Source organism: Danio aesculapii, chromosome 6, assembly GCF_903798145.1.
Source record: "Danio aesculapii chromosome 6, fDanAes4.1, whole genome shotgun sequence".
Lineage (NCBI taxonomy): Eukaryota > Metazoa > Chordata > Actinopteri > Cypriniformes > Danionidae > Danio > Danio aesculapii.
In genome coordinates, this window is record NC_079440.1 from 25935918 (window position 1) to 25946071 (window position 10154).

The following is a 10154-nucleotide window of genomic DNA, read 5'->3' on the forward strand; positions in this document are numbered from 1 at the left end:
CTTAATACCAGTGAGAAATGTTTAAGAAATACTTAAGCTGTTGCTAAAAAAAAAAAAAAAAAAAAAAAAGTGGGGGAGATGTAATGTATGTATAGCTTTAAGAACTATGTATGACATTGAGAGGTAAGGGGTTAATGCGACCCGTGATGCTTTGCGAGTTCTTCACATGCTTTCAGCAGAATAAAGGTGATCCTGTTGCTCTGTAAAGTCAAGTGTGTTCATTAAAATATTACACACACTGAATGTAAAAAAATAAAAAGTAAACAAAAGTAAGGTAAAGCAAAATACGCTCTTTAGAATACAGTAAAGCGTGGGGGGTCTCAGAGGGAGAAGTCATTTCCTGATAGATTTTTGTGTTTTCGGTAGAGAATTGTGTGTAGTGTTTTGAAAAAAAAGTGTTTTATACAATTGAAAACTGAGTTCAAGGCTGAGAAATAGCTTCTGCTTTTGGAGATTTGGACTGTAGTTTTGCATTTTGAGTGAGAGGTTTCAGAAATCGTGTGACGTGTAAATATTTTGTGTGTAAGTAGTTGGAAAAAAACTGTAAGAAATTAATGTTTGCTCATGTGAGGAGTGTGTGTGTGTGTGTGTGTGTGTGTGTGTGTGTGTATGTGTGTGTGTGTGTGTGTGTGTGTGTGCGTGTGTTTGTGTGTGTGTGTGCGTGTGTGCGTGCATGTGTGTGTGTGATCGTGTGATAAAGTGTATATTTTCATTGGTTGTGTTAGGAAAAGGAAAGCAAGTAGCTTTCTATTAGATTTGTGTGTTTTAGATAGAGAATTGTGTGTAGGGTTTTGAAAAAAGTGTTTTATACAATTGAAAACTGAGTTGAAGGCTGAGAAATAGCTTCTGGTTTTGGAGATTTGCTGTGTAGTTTTGCATTTTGAGTGAGAGGTTTCAGAAATTGTGTGACAAGAAAAGATTTTGTGTGTGAGCAGTTGGAAAAACTGTAATGAATGCATGTGCATTATTGCAAAAGCTACAGGTCTGTTGCCTGCCTGTAAAAGCTAACAAACATATTTTATTAATTTATTTTTTATTCGAGTTCAAATGATTGAGTACAAATAAAAAAGTAACCAGAATAGAAACAGAATACGCAATGTACAGAATGTGATATTGTTACAAACATTATATAATAATGTAACGATAGCGAGCATTGCTGTATGGTCGCAAGGCTTAACTTTCTATCTTACCACATTTAAAAACTGAAATTTGGAACTCGCTGCAGAACACACTCCTGAAATCACATGATATGAAACCAATACATAAATGACATGCAAATGGCTCATTGCTTTTTACTTATCCTTTATAAAAACATAAGTAGGCCTACAGGCGATGTGGCGGCACAGTAGGTAGTGCTGTTGCCTCACAGCAAGAAGGTCACTGATTCGAGCTTCGGCTGGGTCATTTGACATTTCTGTGTGGAGTTTGCATGTTTTCACTGCGTTCGCGTGAGTTTCCTCTGGATGCTCCGGTTTCCCCCACAAGTCCAAAGACATGCGGTACAGCTAAATTGGGCAAGCTAAAATTGTTCGTAGTGTATGTGTGTGAGAGTGTATGGGTGTTTCCCAGTGATGAGTTGCAGCTGGAAGGGCATCTACTGCGTAAAACGTGTGCTGGATAAGTTGGCAGTACATTCTGCTGTGGCTACCCCAGATTAATAAAGGGACTAAGCCGTAAAGAAAATGAATGAATGAAAGTAGGCCTACAATACAGTATAGCTACAATGTAAAAAGACTAGCCACAGTGGAAGAGTGTAGGCCCACAGGCTTAGTAAGCTATTGTATGTTATATACAGTATAGCTTCAATGTAAACAAAAAGCAGTAACAAATGTTTTTTTCGACAATCTTATACTAGCCAGTTGGAGGATTTAGTCAGGCAGGCTGCTGTGCTTGTAGTCAACAACACTCAATACATCCTGTCTTTGTTTTTGTCTATTTTGCAATGCGTTTTGTTGCATTTCTGTTTTCCATTTTTAGAATGTTTTAAGTGCTTGTCCTAAAAGTCATTTCCTCTTTCACTATCATGCATATCTTTCCACAAAGCAAGTTATAGTCTAAACTCATTTTGTGTAGTAATTTTAAAAACAAACATTTAGCCTATAGTAATTAATTGCTAAATTAGCACACAATATTAGATATAATTGTAGTATAAAGATTAAAATAGTAATTATACCATTACTAGTGATAGCCAGATTTTAAACTTACAACATGACATGTAATCTACATTTACATATTTTCTGTGAATCTACTTTCTGAAGAACACTTCCTTAAAAACACTTTAAAGAGTTTAATAAAGAGCTAATGCTACATTGGTCTAAACCAGAAATGCAGACAGTCTGGAAATGCAAATCCACCTGGGGATTGTGGACAAGTGTTTATAGAACATCTTAACACATTATTTGCCTGTAAAATGTTAATAATGCTGTAGAATGTATGAAAAAAGAAAATTAATTTAAAAAAACATTTTAAATAAACATATACAGTTGAAGTCAGAATTATTAGCCTTTCTTAGAATTTTTTTTCTTTTTTTAAATATTTCTCAAATTATGTTTAACAGAGCAAGGAAATTTTCACAGTATGTCTGATAATATTTTTTTCTTCAGGAGAAAGTCTTATTTGTTTTATTTCGGCTAGAATAAAGGCAGTAATTAATTTTTTAAAAACCATTTTAAGGTCAAAATTATAAGAACCTTTAAGCTATATTTTTATCGATAGTCTACAGAACAAACCATCATTATACAATAACTTGCCTAATTACCCTAACCTGCCTAGTTAAGCAAATTAACCCAGTTAAGCCTTTAGATGTCACTTTAAGCTGTTTAGAGGTGTCTTGAAAAATATCTAGTAAAATATTATTTACTGTCATCATGGCAAAGATAAAATAAATCAGTTATTAGAAATGAGATATTAAAACTATGTTTAGAAATGTGTCAAAAAATCTTCTCTCCATTAAATAGAAACTGGGGGAAAAAACAGGGGGGCTAATAATTTTGACATCAACTATATATATATATATATATATATATATATATATATATATATATATATATATATATATATATATATTATATATATATATTCACACACACACACAAACACACATTTCCTCAGTAACCAGTTAAGAAATCTTTGACCGTATTTTATACAACATAAAGACAGTTGCTAACTCTACTTACTTATTCTAGGACACTATAATGCTGAATCACATTTAATGGTTATTAAAGAATTTAAAAGCCTGGAAATAATATTCAAACTGCAAACTAGTTAATTCAAGTAAATTAAGTGTGTGATGAAACTAATTAAGTTTTTATTTAAAATTATAACAGCTTTTTTTAAATGCCCTACTTTTAATATTTGACACATGATAATTTTTGTTTAAGCCTGAAAAATAACTTTCTTCCTCTTAACATTTATAAATAGACTTATCATATATTAAGCTAATTTAAAATATTTATGTGGTCAGCCTCCATAAAGCCAAAAATTGTTTTAATTTTTCCCCACAATGTAGACAAAACATGACTGACACACAAACACAAGAAGGCTCATCATTTTTTGTGGTTTTCTCTTGCTACGTGTCAGGACTTGTCATGATTTATGTTACAAGAGAACAGCAACATGCTGAGAAGTAAACTCTATCAGCAAAGAACATTGCAATGAGAAATCTCACCTTTAAACAGAAAAAGCTTTTGAATAAAGATGAAATAGAAAGGTGTGGTATATTACATTTTGTTGTTTTTATTAGATTACATGCAGCTATTACATTATGAATTGCTACAAGTGTCATATGTAAGTTGTCATAAATTGTAATAAATTGAGGCCAAATACTCATTTTTAGCCAAGGCTAGACAATGAACGCTGCGGTTACTAAAGTAACCCTTCGTTCCCTGAGGGGGGGAATGGAAATGCTATGTGGAAACTTACACTATGGGGATTTCACCAGAAACCAATCATCTGAAAGAGTATATAAACGGGCCAATGAAATGCCAATGAGTTGGCGGCGTCAGCGTGCACAGCTGGCCTCAATGACAATCAGTCATGGTATAAAGACGCAGCCAGTGCCATGCTCGACATCCTTTTCTAGCTGAAGAGACTTTCACGCTCAACAGCTAAGGGACAATTGTTGTGGCGAAGGAACATAGCATTTCCGTTCCCCCCCTCGAGGAACGAAGGGTTACTTTAGTAACCGTAGCGTTCCCCTTTGGATGGGGAACTCCAATGCTATGTGGAAACTTCCACTATGGGGAAATCTATGGAAAACGCCACAACGAAAGAACCTTACTGCGTCCCTGGCGAAGGGTGTGCCACGCAGTAAAGCGAGCGCACCTACAACGCCCCGAGACACAGTCTTCCAACGTGTCCCCTGGTCCTTACTTACCTGTTCAGGAACAGTTATATTTTCGGGGAGTCGCAATAACCCAGTAAAATAGGTTTTAATATGACAGTACGTTGGGAAAGCGTTCAGTCCCGATAGGGAGGACGCTGTGGAGCTCACCTGCTACGTAGAGGGGAGACCTGGTGACAACCTATGGACCAGCCTAGAGATGGGGAGTCCGTGCATAAGGATGGTTAGCGGAGAGGGAAGACACAGGCCCGCCTAGAAGGGGGGACTAAACCGTGGCTGAGTGAGCGTATGGGATCGCCAGCGGGGATCACGCATAGCAGGCACCTATACCCAGAACGCGGGCTGACCAGCGGGCATGCCAACAACGTAACGGGCCAACACCTGACTCCTCCACTGAGTCAGATGCTGGGGACCTCAGAGGAACTCTGCAGGGTTCGCCAAATGGGGAACAGAACTGACAAAGCTGAAAAAGCGCACGTATCTCTGGGTTAGGGAGAATGGCGCAGCAAGCGTATTTCGACACCTCAACCGAATCGTTTCCTCAATCACCAAGGGTTACCTAATACCCTTGAGGAAACCGGCTCCACTCGCAGATTGTAAAACCTTGCAAATCTATTGGGTGTCACCCAACCCGCAGCTCTACAAATGTCTGTCAGAGAGGCGCCGCGTGCTAACGCCCAGGAGGATGCGATGCTCTGAGTGGAGTGCGCTCTCACCCCCGGGGGACACGGCTCACCCTGGCTCTGATAAGCAAGAGTGATGGCATCCACTTTCCAGTGGGCCAACCTCTGTTTAGATATGGCATTTCCCTTCTGCCGACCATCGTAACAGACAAAGAGCTGGTCAAAGGATCTAAAGCTCTTAGTGCGGTCCACATATATTCGCAAAGCGCGAACAGGACACAACAATGAAAGGGCTGGGTCTGCCTCCTCCGCGGGCAGCGCTTGCAGGCTCACTACCTGATCCTTAAACGGCGTGGTAGGAACCTTGGGCACATAGCCAGGCTGGGGTCTCAGGACAACGTGAGAGTAGGCCGGCCCGAATTCTAGGCACGAGTCACTGACCGAAAATGCCTCTAGGTTCCCAACCTTCTTAATCGATGTCAACGCAACCAGCAGAGCTGTCTACAAGGACATAAATCTCAAGCATACTGAGTCGAGTGGTTCAAAGGGATCCCCACGTAGGCTCGTAGCACTACCGCGAGATCCCAAGAGGGCATGGGAGGGGGGCAGGGTGGAAACATCCGCCTCGCACCTCTGAGGAACCGGATGATGAGGTTATGCCTCCCCACGATGCCGCCATCCACGCATCATGATGAGCGGAGATGGTGGCCACGTAAACCTTCAGTGTGGAGGGCGACAGCCTTCGCTCCAACCTGTCCTGAAGGAAAGAAAGCACAACACTGATCTGGCCTGATCGGGGGTCTTCTCTGCGAGAAGCACACCACTCAGTGAATAGACTCCACTTCAGGGCGTAGGCATGCCTCGTAGAGGGTGCACTAGCCTGAGTGATGGTATTAACCACCGCCAACGGTAGGTTACCTAAGTCTTCCTCGTCGCGTTTATGGACCACACGTGGAGGTTCCACAGATCTGAGCGAGGGTGCCAGATGGTGCCCTGTCCCTGAGAGAGTAGGTCCTCTCTCAAAGGGACCCGCCAGGGGGGGCCGTCGCGAGGAGGGAGAGTTCTGATATCCCGGTCCGGTTGGGCCAGGGGGCGCAACTAGCAAGACCTGCTCCTCGTCCTCCTTGACCTTGCACAGAAACTGCGCGAGTAGGCTCACTGGGGGAAACGCATACTTACGCATGCCCCGAGACTCGGGGTGGAGTCGCCATTCTCCCGGGGAAGGAGATGCCGTGAGAGCCCGTTGAGCCCATCCGGGGTGTGAATAGCAAGCAGCGACTTCAGCCGCGTATGACTCCAGAGGAGCAGACGGCGAGCGAGCTGAGACATGCGGCGGGAGTGTATACCCCCCATACGGATGGTATACGCTACCGCAGCCGTGCTGTCTGTCCTGACCAGCACGTGTTGCCCCCTCAGCACCGGAAAAAGCGGCGCAGAGCGAGAAACACTGCCAACAGCTCTAGGCAGTTGATATGCCAATGCAGCTGGGTTCCCTTCCACAGGTCTGCAGCAGCATGCCAGCTACACACGCCCCCCCCCAACCCATACTGGAGGCACCTGCCGAAATGACAACATGCCTGGACGCCTGACCTAGGGGCACTCCGGCCCGTAGGAAGGAGGGGTCCTTCCAGGGGGTGAGGATGCGGCGACACAGCACAGTGACAATCACTCGGTGTGTGCCCGCGTGCCATGCGCGTCTGGGGACCAGATCGTGAAGCCAACGCTGTAGTGGTCTCATATGGAGCAATCCGAGTGGCGTGCCCGCAACTGTGGATGCCATATGCCCCAGGAGCCTCTGAAAAAGATTTCAGGGGGACCACCTTTTTCCTGTCGAACTCTCTCAAACAGTTCAGCATTAGCTCGGCACGTTTTCGTGAGACGCGCGCCTTCATGGTGATCGAGTCCAGCTCCAACCCGAGAAAGGGGATGCTCTGCACGGGGGCGAGCTTGCTCTTTTCTCGGTTGACCTGAAACCCCAACAGGCGGAGGTGCCGGAGCACCTTGTCTCTGTGCATAATCAATTGCTCCCGAGAGTGGGCTAAAATCAGCCAGTTATCGAGATAATTGAGCATGTGGATGCCCGCGAGCCGAAGGGGCATGAGTGCACCCTCCGCGAGCTTGGTGATAACCCGCGGAGACAGAGAAAGCTCAAAGGGGAGGACCCGTACTGCCATGCTCGACCTTCGAACGCAAACCGCAGTTTTGTGGCATGGAAGTATGGAGACATGGAAATACACGTCCTTCAGGTCTATTGCTGCTAACCATCCCAAGGACGAACGCATCGGGTGATGCGCATCTGCGTAAGCATTCTGAAGCATAGCCTGTGAAGGCCGCGGTCCAAAACGTGCAGATCTAGGATTGGCCATAGCCCATCGCTCTTTTTTGGGCACGATGAAGTACGGGTTGTGAAACCTGCACTCCATCTCGACTGGAGGGACCGGTTCGATTGCATTCTTCGCCAGGAGGACAGCAATTTCCTCTCGCAAGACAGGGGCGGATGCAGGGCTGACCCTGGTGAAATACACGCCCGTGAACCTGGGAGGCCGTTTCTGTATCGCATAGCCGAGTCTGATCGCACGGATGAGTCATTGCGATGGGCTGGCCCGTGCTAACCAGGCAGGCAGAGCCCCCGCAAGTGGTTCCACCCGCACGATCGCTGACGTGCCAGCGGCGGGGCAGCATGGAGTGAGTGGGCTCACCCGGGGAGCGCTGGAGTCCTACGGGAGAGCAGGAGACGAGATGCTCTCGTCTCGCACCCAAACTCCAGAGGAGGGGCTGGGAGTGGGAGAGAAAGGAGACCATTCTCTCGCACTCCGTGAGCCATTGGCGAAACGCACCGATCCTGTGAGCTGGAAGGCATAGCATCCCAGACTGCCAGTGTTCGGGCTGTCACATCCCGAGAAGGGAAAAAATGCTTTTTCATTGAGGATTTGATGGCGTTTTTTTTTTTTTTTTTTTTTTTTTTTTACGCCGTTAGTGCCCCGTCCTCCAGTGGGGAAAGAGCAAATACCCTCCTCCCCAGATGGCCCATCTCAGGGACGCTTCGCGGTCCGGTTACTGAACTTAGTGGCGCCCTGGGGCGGGGGACGCTGGTTGCCTGCGCGAAGCTCGGCGCAGCCGTGTGGCCGGAGGCGCAGGCAGGTGCAGCGGAGCAAAGCTGCAGGCGGGCGTCCTTGGCGAAAAGCAGTGGATGTGGATGGCTCGGCGGGGGGGAATGGTCATACAATCCCGCTGATAGAGATATCGCCCATCGCCTCCGACTGCTCTATCACCGGCGTGAATTCCTGGGCGAATTCACCGACGGTGTCGCTGAACAGGCCAGCTTGGGATATGGGTGAGTTAAGAAAACGAACTTTGTCAACATCACGCATATCACCAGGTTTAGCCTGAGGTGGCGTTCCTGGATCACGGATGTGATCATCGTCCTTCCCAGGGCACACACAGCCGACTTTTTTTTTTCTTTTTTAAGAGCATAGTCGGTTGCGGTGCGGAGCTCATGCTCAGTCCTGGGTCTGAACCATCTCCAGAGCCACGGCCGAAGCAGCCTGGGGAAGCACAGCCACAAAGTCTGCTTCTAGATTCGACGCTGCGCTCATCATCCCGGAGGGAGCGAGCGGGTTCGAATCCTCGTCAGACCTTGACAGCCCACCCTCCAAGGATGGTGAGGATGGAAGCGCAGGCAGATCGGGCAGAAAAAAGTGCCCTCAAGACTGCGTGAGTTTACTGTGCACTTCCGGGAGAAAGGGGACGGGAGGCTTTGAAGGTCTTGCCTCCTTATATCCTCCACATAACACCCATCTAGTCGGTCCAGCCGTGGGGCTGGGGGATAAACCATTACCAGATCCATGGCCGAAGCAGCCCGAGAAAGCACGGCCATCATGTCTGCTTTGTAGATGCCAACGCCACGCTCTCCACCCCGGAGGGAGGGAGCGAACGGGTTTGCATCCTCATCAGACAATGACAGCCCATCCTCCGATGCAGCGATGGACATCTGAGCCCGGTGTCATCATGTGAGAGAGCGACCATCCAAGGACGGAGCGCTTCTCTTCACCTGAAGCTTGGATGGAGCGCGTGGAGGAGCGAGAGGTCCGCAGCCCGAGGGCGGCGGATTTACTCCCACTGAAACCCTCAGATCTGCCCGAGTGCCAACCGCAGTGCGGGTGACAACTGGGGTGGGTGGCTCGTGAGCCGCGATCTTTACTGCGCAACAGACATGACATCACAGTGATGGCATGTACTGCCTGCGAGCACCGCATTAATATGCTGGACCCCCTGACATGAAACGCTGTGCTCGTGCCCATCATTCGGGGATAGCAAAACCACCGCATCCAGAAACGCACGGTCGAGTGACATCTTGAAAAAGACGCGCTGCATGACCGTGTTACTCTTTTAGGAAAGCTTTTTTCCTATATACAAACCGCTCTCTGAGGACCGGACCCAAAGAACGCCAGGCAAGGAAGAAAAACCCAGCTCGACCATCTGCCACTGCGTATACACGCTCTGGACCAGGAGAAGCTGTTTCTCGATCTCTCTATAGACACAGGTTGGAGATACCCTCAAAGGATACCCTCATTGGAGTTCCCCATCCGAAGGGGAACTATAGTGATGAAACATAAGCATGAAAAGGGAACATACACTCTTTCCAGACACTTTATTAGTTACACCTTACTAGTAGCAAGTTGGACACACTTTTGCCTTTAGAACGGACTTAATCCTTCCGGACATAGATTCAACAAGGTACTGGAAATATTCCTCAGAGATGTTGGTCCATGTTGACATGTTAGCATCTCGCAGTTGCAGCAGATTTGTTGGCTGCACATCCATGATGTGAATCTCCACACCCCAAATGTGCTCTATTGGATTGAGGTCTGGTGACTGTGGAGGTGTTGACACAATGCTCAATTTGAACTAATGGGCTCAAAATTTCCTGACACCATTACACCACCACCACTAGCCTGAACCATTGATACAAGGCAGGATGGATGCTTTCATGTTGTTGACATCAAATTCTGACCCTACCATCCGAATGTCCAGCAGAAATCGAGACCCATCAGACCAGGCAAGATTTTTCCAATCTTCTACTGTCAATCTTCTCTTCTACTGTAAATTGTAGCCTCAGTTTTTGTTCTTGGCTGACAGGAGTGGCACCCGGTGTGGTCTTCTGCTGCTGTATAGCCTATTTGCCTCAA